General features: G+C 38.9%; 1 long non-coding RNA gene across 1 annotated transcript in view; it reads right to left on the bottom strand.

The window, feature by feature from the left end:
* Positions 1–13,768, bottom strand: part of LOC129526330 (uncharacterized) — a 235,927-nt gene that overhangs the window by 197,248 nt on the left and 24,911 nt on the right. Inside the window, exon 4 of the long non-coding RNA XR_010130499.1 lies at positions 5,788–5,841. This is a non-coding gene — a long non-coding RNA (uncharacterized lncRNA). The remainder of the gene's footprint in view (positions 1–5,787; positions 5,842–13,768) is intronic.

The following is a 13,768-nucleotide window of genomic DNA, read 5'->3' as shown; positions in this document are numbered from 1 at the left end:
GTATACTTCCATATAATGCAAAACTATTGAAAGTTAGAGGGAAGACAAGACAGAAAGGGAGAGAGGAATTTCCATTCTCTCTTCTAAAGTTCTTAAAGAGATACATGAAAGTCCCAAGATGAAGATATGCTTTTGGGGACGTCCATGGGGCCAAGCTAGGACTGTTGATTCTAAAACCATTAGAAGAGAGAGAAAGGGTAAGGAAGTTTGTGAAGAAATGGCAAGAGGCCACTTAACAGGTTTAGTCAACCCTCCTGATGAGGCCAGCCATTTCCTGAAAGGTTCAAGAGACACGAGGCCAGCCATTTCCTGAAAGGTTCAAGAGACACGGTCAAAGTAAGAGGCAAGTGAGAGCCACAAACGAAGACCAGAAAGGTTTTAGGAAATATAAATTTTCAAAAAATGCAAAATGACACACACAAGACTGGAATATCGAGTACGGTTGTGCTTGGCATCTGCAGGGCACTGGTTTCAGGAGCTCTGAGGCCAAGCTTGCTAAGTTTTCTGTCCCTGGAAGCAATTGAGCCAACTCAATGCTACCTTTCATGATGGATCAGGAGATTCTGAAAGTGAGAACAAGGTTGGAACTGATGACTTTTGTGGGCCTTGCCAACTCTACAGAACGTGTGACTCTGAACTACAGAATAAATGAATCTCGACTACTACTTTCTTCCAAATCCATGAGAACAGAGTGTTTCAGAACAGAATAAATGTCACTGGGAGTAATTCTTCCTGATGCTGGATTCAAAGGTCTTCCTGTCCTTCCATACCACCACCGCAAATTCATCCTGCCATAGACTCACAGAATCTTAGAGTCAGAGAAATCATTTTAAATTATTCATCCACATTTCCACCCAAAGGGAAAATGTCCCTGGCATCAGTGTGAGCCAAATGTCAATCAGCTTCTGCTGGGAATCATTTAGACCAGGAACACAGGCCTCATGAGGCAGCCACATTCTTTCTAGAATGTTCCCATTCATTAGAAAAGCCATCCACACATGCAACTAAATGTATCTTCCTGTGCATCTCACCTACTGCTCCCAGATTTTGCTTGCTTTTATTTTAATAGCTTTCCAACTCCAATTCTTGTTTAATTTGAAGTCCAGCTGGGCCTCAGCGCAATACTTTGCTACCATGCTCTTATTAGTTCACTCTCTGAAGGTGAGAGCTCTGAGGAGGAGGAGATTTGGCCATGCATGATGTATGTTATCACTACTATTAAGGACAAGAATAACTGCCATTTATTAGGTGCCTTGTCATGTATATGGATATTGCCAGTCCTCTCAACAATCTTTACAGTATGTATTATATCCATTTATAGTTGAAAAAAAAAACAACACTCAGCACAGGTTAATGACTCACTTAAGGGCAAAAAGATAATAAGGAGTAAGCCAGGATCTGAAGCCCCACAGCATGTGTGCTTTCCATTAACCCTCCAGGTTGTTTGTTTTACCTGTCCAAGTGAACTGTATTTTTAGCCTATTTGGTTTGTCATCACCTTTTTTTTCCAATTTGTGGCAACAGCATTATCTTATAGCCTAGACTGCCTGAGAATCAATGACTTCTGACCAGTAAATACTCAGCAAAGGTAAATATAATGAATGAAACTATCAATTCCCAAACTATGTAAAGGGTACTTATTCTGGGGTGAGTCAAAGAATGAAATGAGTCAAACAAATGAAAGCACAAACTTCACAAGAGAATGCATATGTATTTACTTTGGAGAGTTGCAGCTTAGGAGACAGAGCATTACACTCTATAGACATTTAAGCATTGCAAATCTCACTAATATGTGTGGTTCAGAAAAATTAAGAGAGATACCTGTGAACAACGTCACCCCCCAAATACGTTCAGTAGTGCTTAAAACATTTTATCAAAACTCAAAATAAAATGACGTGCAAAAAAAGTTGAATCAAATGACTGATGATGTTCAAAGTGTTGAAAGAAACATTTTTTCCTGAACTGTTATACAGCGCCACCCACGTGGGAAACTCAACAGACATATTAATTATACCTACCATGTAATCCAAAAGATCCAGAGAATGTGCTTTATTTATTTTTTCTTTGGGGAATGGGAGTGGAGTAAAATAAGATGATAGCTGCAGATGATGTGGATATATGGGTGTGCTGTTTTCATCTGAAAAATCTTAAGTCACACTGATTCTTCCCAAAATTGTTATCTCCCTCTGTAAATAAACCCAAACCTAATTACTACACTGAGCTCTGATACAGATTCTATTGCTCAACCTGGGAAAGACTTCCAAAATGACCTACGTCTCTGAGGGTTTGGTTTTTGAGGTTCCCCCCCACACACACACAAATTCACTCATACACACTGATAATCACTTTTGTTTATCACTTTTTCCACCTCCTGCAAGGAGATGTGCGTCATTTCTGGACTTTTTCCAACCCCTGTCTATAAAAGCTTGAGCAATCTCAAAACACCTGGCTTGCTGAAAGAACTAAAGAGGGGCCAAAATGTGACTAAAGTGTAGACCACCTAAAAAAATCTGAAAACAGCGGAACCCTGAGCCAGATATCAGAGGCTGGTATTTCATTAGCACGGGCTTTATTTTGGTACATGCTTGTAAAATGAACTAAAAAGCTTTGAGGTATAATACCAAATCCCTTGAGGTGATGAACTTAGACTGAGCTATCCTGAGCCTTGATGTTGTGGTCTGTTGGTTTGTTTGCTTAGGTAGCGAATGCAGCAGCTGACTGCAATGCTCATTTGCAATCTGCAGACGCAGGTCCCTCCAGGAGGGAACTCAGCTCTAAAGAGGCCCCCATCTCTCTCTCTCACTCACTCTTACTCCTCTGGGCACACCCAACTTTCCATGCTTCCTAGATAAATCCACTCTTTCCCACCTCACTTCCCTGGTGCAAGCCATTCTCTCTGCCTGAAATACTCACCACCCCCTAACTCCTGATCTTAGCCTGACTATAACTCTTACTTCAGAAATCAGAGTCAATAATTCTTCCTTAGTAATCCCTTCTCTGGCTTCCTCAACAAATGTCCCTATATCCAACCTACAGAGCCATGTTCCTGTCCTGCTTGGGACTCAGCACGCCTGTTTCTGTGTTTAATGGTGGCTTCTCTGTCCCAAGCTTCATGACAGCAGAGACCATGCCCAGCTGGCTCGCTGCTATGTTCCCCAAACTTAGTCGAGTGGGCAGCACAGACCATGCTCAATGAGTATTGGCTGACTGATTACCAAGCTCGCTTATCTTTCAATCTCTTTATTTCAGGGTACGGACTAAGTCCCAGTCATCCTCACTGTTCCTGAACATCACACAATTTCCAACAAGTAGTATTTCATATACATTTCTTGAAATAAATGAATAAAAGGGGTACATACTTCCAATTTATAACATGATATAAAAATAGATAATTATGTAAGGAGCTATGCACCTTTGTCCCTTAAAAAACAGTTGTGTTTTCAAACAAAATGCCCCAATAATAAATAACTCCATCCAGGAGTAAACTCACACTGTGCCCCTATCCTCTGCTTTTTTCTTGAAGATTATCTGCCAAAAACAAAACAGTCAGCTCTAGCATGACAAGTTCTATCAGCCAAAGTTATCTGGGATTCTTTTAAGCCTGTGTGGTTTGTTTCGTTTTGTTTTAACTAAACCCAAACTTAGAAAAAAAAAAAATCAAATTTGAATCTGGGAAGCTTTAAAAGATAAGGGCATTGTTGGATATTTTTATTCCCAAAACAAAATTTATTATAGGATTCTGTTCTGCTGATATATCCAGAGGCATTCAAACTAATATAGAATGTTGAAGAAAATAAATCTGGATGTAAAGATGAGAAATAGTCTAGATAGAATATTGTCTTTCAGCATCTAAATGTGAGCTTATGCCTGAGGAGTCTCCCTCTATAGGGAGAATAATCCAATCCAGTGAGGATGGGCAGCAGGGAGTGGGGAGGAGGGAAACGTCTCCTGGCCGTATTGGGGTTTTTAAATGAATGAAATGCTGACAACTTGATCATAACCAGGTTGCTTTCTCACCATTACCACAATGAGTAAAATTTACTTAGTCAATACTCACAAGTGAGAGTTTTAAAAAATGTATTCAATTTAAGCTGTTTGTTAAAACATATGACCTATATTGAAATGCTCAGATGTTAATGATAATAAAAATCAGAAATATTCTGGAAAGGATAAAGAACATTTTCCCAATCTGTTTGCAATTGTTTCTATCCATTTTTTTTTCATTTAATCACCCTGTAAATCAGAAAATTAATGGCAACCTTATTTCACCTTGGATAAATGTACACACTTTCCCTAGTTAAGAAGCCCACCAGGTTTTAACTTGTTGAATACACACTGTAGCTGGTCTGCAAGGAAGACAAGCAAGCCAATAGTTTCTGTCTACATGTGGAAATTTTACAATATCTGGAGAAACCAGTGACACAACTAAGAATGCTAATATTTTTCTGTATTCAGTAAAAGCTCTGGAAGTCATGATGTAAAATCCTTCCCTATGCTTAAACTACGTACCTGCCCAGAGTTCATCAGCTATAAGAAAATAAGGCCATTCAAACATTTTACCAATTCATTACATGCTATCACTGCCACCTCACGACCCAATAAAAATGCAGAATTCTCAGTGTTTGTGGGGATGGCAGTGCATCCCTGCTATGTGGGGAATCTCAGCCTGGTCTGGGATCTGCCAGGTAAAACTTTCCCTTTGGGCTGTGTTGACTTTTCTTCAAGAAACAAAACAAAAAAGTAGAGAAAAAATATAAAAATAAGAAGAAAAAAGAGAAAATACTAGTGCACAATAAAGTGCATGGAAAGGCAGACTGACATGATTGTGCACCTTTTGCCCAGGTCATCCCACCTCTGTGGGACTCAGTTTCTTCACCTGCAGAATCCTGCAAAGGCAATTCTTCATAATTCATTACCAAGATCACATAATTCTAAACTGTTGCGACACAGCCTCATTCCCAGAAGATGGGCTCCTAAAGCCACCACCCTCAGATGGGTTTCTCTTCCAATTTGACCCATTGGTGGACTCAGTGGGATGAGTGGTACTTTAAGACTCACTTCTGACATTTTAGTGACAGTTATTTTCCAACTAATTTTACACCACTGCCTTCCTGTACATTCTTGAACTTCACTTTGGTGTCTCTTTGATGACCACATTTAAACTATAGTAAGGATAGGAATGAGAGAAAATTAATACAAAAAATTCCTTCTTTTTTCTCAATTACGGTATCTTTTTAATCATCCCAGGATATTGGCTAATATGGTGCTCAAATGGTATCCACTTAGTAAAACCAACTCTAGAAGAAAAAGTCAAAATATAATGAGGAATGGAAAGTAAATGGGCCATCCCATCTTCCCTACCTCATTTTCACAAATCTCAATCTCAGAAGGATAGAAAGTTTCCACACTCACCTCTACTAGAGGACATGCCAGCCCCCCATGGGAGGGGCAAGACCAGTCTTTGGACTTTGCTGTAAAATTAAGGTGGAAATTTCTGAAACTTCTATTATCCACTCAATATATACTATTGAAAGCTTATTATGTGTCACTACCTTGTACCTGTTAAAATTACTGAAATAAGGAAAGTGCATTTCATAAGATGTGTGCTTCTCTATAAACCAAATTGAAGACAGAGCAACGTGACCTCACATCTATCACTTTCTAGTCGTGTAAACTTTAATACTGATGCTTAGTTTTCTAATTAGTAAAATGGCCACTAAATACCTGTTTCGCAGGATTGCTAGAAAATCAAAGTGACGTAAATGCTTCAGTAGTTCCCCTACCCACCTTTATCTGAGGTTTCACTTCCTGAGGTCTCAGTTACCCAGAGTCACCCGTGGTCTGAAAATATTAAATGGAAAATTCTGTAAATAAACAAGTCATACATTTTAACTTGTGCCCCATTCTGAGTAGCAGGATGAAATCTTGCCCTGTCCCACTGCTCCCCATCCAGGGCGTGAATAATCCCTTTGTCCCAGGGATCCACACTGCATGCACCACCCACCCACCCATCAGTCACTTGTGCCCAGTTGGTCATCAGATCTACTTTCGCAGTATCACAGGGCTGAGGTTTAAGCTTTATTTGACTTACTCATGATTCCAAAGTGTAAGAGTAGTGATGCTGGCATATTGTTATGATTGTTCTATTATTAGTTATTATTAATCTCTTACTGAGTTTAATTTATAAAATAAATTTTATAGATATGTATGTGTAGGAAAAAACATAGTGTATATATGGTTTATTACTATCTGAGGTTTTAAGCATCACTGGGGGGTCTTAAGACTGTATCCCCACAGATAAGTGGGGAATACTGATACGATTCCTGGTATAGTATGCATATTAAGTATGCATACTTTAGTATAGTATAGTGTGCATACAGATGCATATTAAGTGTTAAACAATATCAAGAAGTACTATCATCATTGCCATAAGCAATGCTGTTATCCAGAATGGTTGTTTTTATAATGAAAGATCAACAGAAGGCAGCTAGGTTGCATCTGGTTCCAGACAAAGAATGGAGCTGTGACCCTGCATGAAGTCAAGATATTGTCGGCCAATAGAAACACTCTGAGGACTTCTGTAAGTTTCTATGAAGAAGACAGTTGCTCACTCTTCGATCAAGTAGACTTAGTATTTTCCAAAGAAAAAGATGAAAAACTATGGGAAAACCCACTGGAAACCTTCATGCTGAGAGTGAGATAAGCAGAATGCAGACCTGTCCTCTCTAGCCACTGTCCCTGGGGCTGCCCTTGCTGCACGCCGCTGGGCTTGACAGAACAGCGCAGACAAGACCAACAGCTGCTCAGCAGCAATATCTGATTCAAAGCTTTCTGAAGCGGTGAGGACTGTGGACTCCTGGGGTCAAGAGGCAGCAACATGTCAGTGTGAGCCAGTGGAAGGAGGCCTGGGGGTCTGGGATGGTGTTGTGTGGGCCCTAGAGCTTCTGCCAAGCCCAAGTCCCCTACGATAACTAAGCCACGGAAGGAAGTAGAACCAAAGGGGATGTGATGGTGCAGGAAGTCCCGGGAGGGTGCAGAAGAGACGACATTTCTTTAAAAATGCCCCCACATAAATGGGAGATTTCACCGCTTTAACTCTAAAATAACGTTCAAAAGAGCCAATTTCTGTAAGCAATCATGAAACAGAAGCTGAGAAAGTTTCAACGCTCAGAGAATAAAGAAAGGAGTAGTCACTGCTGCAATCTCCAGCTTGAATTTTTTTTTTCCTTTGCAAATGCAGGTTTTAACAAATGGGAATATTACATCTGTATACTGTGAACATCTTTCCTTGTCAATATGCTTTCTGTTATGGCCCCTTTTTTCTTCACAAACGTATTTTTTAATAAAAATGGGAATATTGTATATGCTTATTGTGAACATTTTTCCTTGCCAATATTCGTCTTCAACCTGATTTTACTGACCTAGCTGAAGTCTGAACAAACCACTGTATCTCTGACTTTCTACTTTTGACGGAAGTTCTTTCACTAAGGTGTCCTGTGCTGGGACCAAGGTAATTTTTCTCACCAAAATTACTGACCATGTTAATCTCATGATAGCACTCCTTCAGCTAAGCCCTTACCTTCTGCTTAAATCTTCCTAGCGCTCCCCAGCCCCTCCAGGGCCCCTGCATGGCTTTTCCCTCCACAGCATGTTCCAGGTGAGTCCCACGGGTAGCAATCCACCTTGCTACAGAGACCTTCCTGCACCTGCGACATCCGCCTACTCTGTTACATGAAACTTCTCTCTCTGTGGACTTCTGGAGTCCCACAGCCCTTGAATCCCTTCTTAACTAAAAGACATGTGATCCCTGCCTGTACCCTTCCCCAGTGTTTTCTTGGAGCTCTATGCCACTTATTTAACTCTACGTATAATGAATGTGCCCCACTTTTCTTGTAACCCCTGTACACAGTTTTCTAGTCTATGTATTTTGCTGAATGTTTTTATTTGCTGACTGCTCTAAGTTTAGACTGTCAATTATTCTACCCTGTAAGTTTCTTCAAAGTTCAGAAACATTGTATTAGTACACTCACAATAGAGGACCTGGCCCCAGGAAATGCCGATGAGAAAATAAAAAGAAGCAACTGATTAATCAAAAGTTTGTTTTTATCCCCAAGGAGGCATCTCTTTTTTCCAAAGCAGAGTGACTTATCAAATAAATCACGTTTTGCAATGATTAGTCTACAGTACCCCTAAAACTCAAAATAAATTAGGAGAATTTTTTTCCCCAGTTTTGACTCAAGGTAAAACAAAACAGGGCTGTGAAGGTAACAACATCCATGACTCTACAGAGCAACACAAGCTTACAGGAATTTGAGAGGTGTGGTAAAAAATCACAAAAATCCCACCTCCGATACGTTTCTTTTGCTCTGAGGCAAAATTGTAAAAACTTTTCTTTTGATTTTTGTTATCCAAATAATTCTAGCTTAAATTGGAACTCAAATATTAATCTGATAATGACACCGTTGAGACACATTCTCTGACGATTGATCTCAAATGACTTACAAGGCTTTACTTTACCCCATTTTCTGCATTCCTTTCCAGCCAGAGGTTTTGCCTGTCTTTAACACCCCTGCCCCCACCACCACCACTACCATCGTCAGGGAGAAAAAGAGACCCTGAAATGTACGTATTAAGATGATTACTATGTGCTTGGGAATATCCTTTAATTTAAATTTTGTTTTATTTTATTTTTAGCTTCAAAGCTTTTGCAGGAATGAACACCTGTCTTTCAGGGCATTATAAGAAATTGTCAGGTACCTGACATTCTTTGTTTTGTCAAGTCCTCCCACAGTGACACTGGATAGAAGTCACATTTTAATTAATGATCAAAGCAAAGGACACCTGTAAGGCTGGGTTAGACTTCTGAATTCTTTGATATTAGGTTTACAAATCTGAAAGAGCCCTTTGATTCTCCCATGTGTTTGTCCTTTCTTGGAGATCAACTTAATTCTTTTTTTCAAAGGCAACATATTTTGCTAATCTGAGCACTGAAGTTATGGGTGACAATGTCCATTCACACAGCAACTCTTAACACCTTATAAAAGTCATACTCCATTACACAGGACGCCAGGGCCCTCCCTGTCCAAAGGCCCCACTGCAGTGGAGATTTGTGGTGGCACATGCTGTCTGAAGTATGAGAGCCCTCAAGTGGGGCTCGGAAATCCGTGAGTTTGACATTAGTTTAAGGACTTGTACTTGCTGTGGTGTGTCACTATGAATGGAGGAGAATGCAGCAGCCATTAAGACCACCCTGAATTAAGTTCAAATATAATTAATCCTTTTTTGTAGGCAGAAATAAATTTTATATAACTGAAATACATATTGATATATGCTGAAATTATGTAGTATGTATTTGCTGCTATTATGCAGCTTATATCAACTTATGCATATACTAACAAAATGCAAGTTAACAAGTACAAATATATTAACACTTTAAAATAAAATGTTTATATTACATAGTATAGGTGCATTATAGTTTATAAACTATATGTAGTAATAATATATAGACTAATTTTATATACCACACACTAATTCCCATGATGAAAATGAGACAATTGAGACTGACATGTAAAAATAGCTTGGGAACGCTAATGGAAACTACTAGAAATAGTACTTTAAGTACTTCACAATAGTGGAATTGTAAGAAGTATAAAGAATAAAATCCAGAAATAGTCATCATATTTTGGTATATCTCTGTGCAATTTTGTAATAAAATAGAATTTTACACATCTAGGCATACTGGATATATAATTTTGTATTCTTTTTAAAATTAACATGAGTATTTTCTTTTATTGCTAAAATTGTCAGTGAGTATCCTTTGATAACTACATAATTATAAATTTTCTTGATCAATTGATTATTTCTAGTTTTCTGCAGGCAAAAAAAAAAAACATTGCAATGAATGACTTAATGCTTGAAACTGTTTGGTAAGGTTCTAATGCATAATGCTAAATTATTTGTTTGTTTTTTTTTTTTCAAGACAGAGTCTCTGTCTCCAGGCTGGAGTGCAGTGGCACAATCTGGGCGCACTACAGTCTCCGCCTCCTGGGTTCAAGTGATTCTCCTGCCTCAGCCTCCTGAGTAGCTGGGACTACAGGCATGTGCCACCACACCGAGCTAATTTTTGTATTTTTAGTAGAGATGGGGTTTCACCATGTTGGCCAAGATGGCCCGGATCTCTTGATCTCATGATCCACCCACCCTGGCCTCCCAAAGTGCTGGGATTACAGGCGTGAGCCACCGCACCTGGCCTGCTAAATTATTTTTCTAATAGGGCATATCGGTTTATTCTACTAGCAATATATAGAAATGCCCAATTACTAAATTCTTGCCAGTAATTAGCATTTCATACAATTCTTTGATATTAGGTGAGTTTTTTAAAGTTTTAAACTTTTGGGATTACTAACAACACAGCTGAATTTTTGTTGTTGTTGTTTATCAGACATTTCAATTTCCTCTCATTATTTGTATAGTCTTACTGACTGTGCACTCAATTACTGATTTGCACGAATTCTTCATCTTTCATTGAGAGTAACCCCACACCATTAGGTTTGGTGAAAATCCTTTTCCTTTTTTTATTGTTTTGACTTTATCGATGTAGTTTTAAATGCATAAAGATATATAAAGATTTTTAAAGTCTTATTATGCAAGCAAATCTGCTAGTTTTCTCCTTTGTGGCTCCTTTCTTTGCTTATTATTTTAGAAAGTCTTTTCCCATAAAGGGATTACATAAATATTTGCCTATGTTTTCTTATTACTTATTTTATCTTAAATTAGTTCTACCTAAACTCGTATTTCTTTAAGCAATTATTTACAGCAAAGTCAAGCTTTTGTTGTTTATCACAACATATTTTGCAAATATTCCCATTACTTATCACAAAATCACCAAGAAAAAGCCAGGTTATTCCAGAGCTAAAAAAAAGGATATGGAAGACCTGAGCTACTCTTGATGGGGTTTCTAAGGGGTTCCAATTCCTTTCTGCCCAGACTTCATAAAGAACCAATGTAATGGCTTAAGTCACAATCTGTTGCACAGGAATTGTAATTTCTCATGGAGAAATAGTCTGAGCATAATTTTTCATTTTATAAAGGAGATGGTAATTGCAATGGGCTCTGTTTTTGTAATGGGGTGATCTTCTGGTTTGGTGTGACAATTTGAATAAGGAAAAGTTTTGAAGAGTTGCATATGCTCCTTGAAGACAAAATTTGGTAAGAAATAGCAGCTTAGTCTTTGCTATGAAGTCACTCAACTTAAGGCAGCTTTCAACATCTTTTGAAGAAATCACCCTTCAAAGTTTAGCTGATCAAAGTGGCAGAATGTACAGAAGTCAGAATCCCTGGCTGGCCTATCCATTACAGAGGGTAAGATGCAAAGGGTTTGGAGCTGGAGGTTAGGATAGAAGCCAGGAGTGAAGTGTCTGCCTCGAACTTACCCATCAGAAAGAGAAAGACACTCACTAAGGCTTCACACTGAATCTGAGCACCCATGCAAACAGGCTCATGCCTACCTGATCCTCAGTCAAATTAAAAGAAAGCTGTTTCCTTTCAACAGCAATCAGACCAGAAAAGGTTCCTCCTCTTTGTTTATAACTTTTTATTTGTTTTTTTGTTTTTGTTTTTGTTTTTTTTTAAAGACAGGGTCTCACTCTGTTGCCCAGGCTGGCACTGTTGTACGGTGGCACAATCACAGTTCACTGCAACCTCTGCCTCTTGGGCTCAACGATCCTCCAGTCTCAGCCTCACAAGTAACTGGGACTACAGGCACATGCCACCATGCCTGGTTAATTTTTTCGTTGTTGTAGAGATGCAGTTTTGTTTTGTTGCCCAGGCTGGTCTCGAACTCCTGGGCTCAAGTGATCTGCCTGCCTTGGCCTTCCAAAGAGGTGGGACTACAGACATGAGCCACCTCACCCAGCCTGTTCACAACTTTTGATTTTAAGGACAGAAAGACACATGGAAATATTCTTCATTCAAACCTTTCATTTACTTTGAGACCAAACATTAAGGTCCAATCTGTTGTTGTTTTAAATCAAAACAATTGATTTAAACCTACTGAAAGAAAGGAACTCAAGCAAGACCTCGTCTCTACAAAAATAAAAATAAAAATTAGTTGGGCTTGGTGGCACGCTCCTGTAATTCTAGCTACTCGGGAAGCTGAGGCAGGAAGATCACTTGAGTCCAGTAGTTTGAGGTTACTATGAGTGAGCTATGATTGTGACACTGCACTCCAGTCTGGGCAACAGAGCAAGACTCTGTCTCTGAAAAAAAAAAAAAGAAGAAGAAGAAAATACTCGCTCTCATATGTTTATCACAGCGCTATTCACAATAGCAAAGATATGGAATCAACCTAAGTATCCATCAATGGAAGACTGAATAAAGAAAATGTTACACATATACACAATTGAATACTATTTGGTCATGAAAAGGAATGAAATCGTGTCTTTTACTACAACATGGATCGAACTGGACGCCATTATCTTCAGTGAAACAACTCAGAAAGTCAAATACCACATGTTCGCACCTATACGTGGGAGCTAAACAATGTGTACCCATGAAAGTAGAGGGTGGAATAATAGACATTGGAAACTTGGAAGAGTGGGAGCGGGTGAGGAAAGAAAAATTACTTAATGGGTACAATGTACACTATTAGGGTGATGGCTACACTAAAAACCCAGACTTCACAACTACGCGATATATATCCGTGTAACGAAACTGTGCACTTGTTCCTCTTTCAGTAATATAAATTAAGAAAAATTAAGTCACTGAAAATGAATGAGCTTTGTTTGGAAAAAAATGTATGGTACGTGGAGGCAGAGAAGGAGAAAGAAAAAATGGAGGTGAGGAGGACTTTCTCAAGCATCCCACTCACCCCATCAATACAGTAACTCAAGTTAATTTTCTGTGAATGTGGAAACAAATACGGTTTTAATGAATTATTATCATTTTGTTGCATAGTGTTTGCCTAAACTAATGCTGGTGCAAATTATAACATACCAGACCTTGTTCAAGGCATATGTAATACTAAAAAAAGGTTCAATCGCCATAGATTATTCAAAATATTCTTAAATGGGATCACAAAGTCTGAGTATATCAATAGTAGGAATACTTCACATTCTAGTCTACACTACAGCTACTGTTTTTTTTTTAGCCTCAATATATTGCCACTTAACTACTGCTTTTTATTATCTAGCTTGATTAAAGATCAAGATTACTGCATACAATTGTCTACTATTTTAAAAATAGTATTAGCATGAGTAAGGCAACTGAGAACTGGTAAGAACCTTTATTCTCAGGGGAAGAGAGGACAAGAATTATAAATTATTAGGAGGATACTTTTCCTGGGTCTACAACCAGATTAAATTGGCCATTCTCTTCCCTCTTGTTTCCACTCCCAACCTGTAACCCCTTAGGTGCACAACTAATTTTGCTGTAATTTAAGCAGAGTTGGTTGTTTTTTTTAAGGAAAGTTAAGTGAAAGCACATCTGTAGGCAAGATCATCTTGCTCAGCTTCTGAGCCAAAACCCAGCAAAAGTATTTCACCTACACAAAAGGGGATTGTGGATGTAGATGAGGCTGACAAGGGCAATGCCAGGAAGCCAGATCTTTTAAAGCACTGTCACCTCGCATGAGCCGCTCAGGAGCGCTCACACCTCAGGACCCAGCCCTATTCTTCACAAGTCTTCAAAGGAGGATCACATCTGACACTGTCCAAAGATTCATGCTTATTTTTCTCTTGATCTTCCTCCTCAAAATCTCCCTTTGAACAGG

Source organism: Gorilla gorilla, chromosome 14 (assembly GCF_029281585.2).
Source record: "Gorilla gorilla gorilla isolate KB3781 chromosome 14, NHGRI_mGorGor1-v2.1_pri, whole genome shotgun sequence".
Lineage (NCBI taxonomy): Eukaryota > Metazoa > Chordata > Mammalia > Primates > Hominidae > Gorilla > Gorilla gorilla.
The sequence above is the reverse complement of the archived record's forward strand: the minus strand, read 5'-3'. Positions and strand labels throughout refer to the sequence as shown.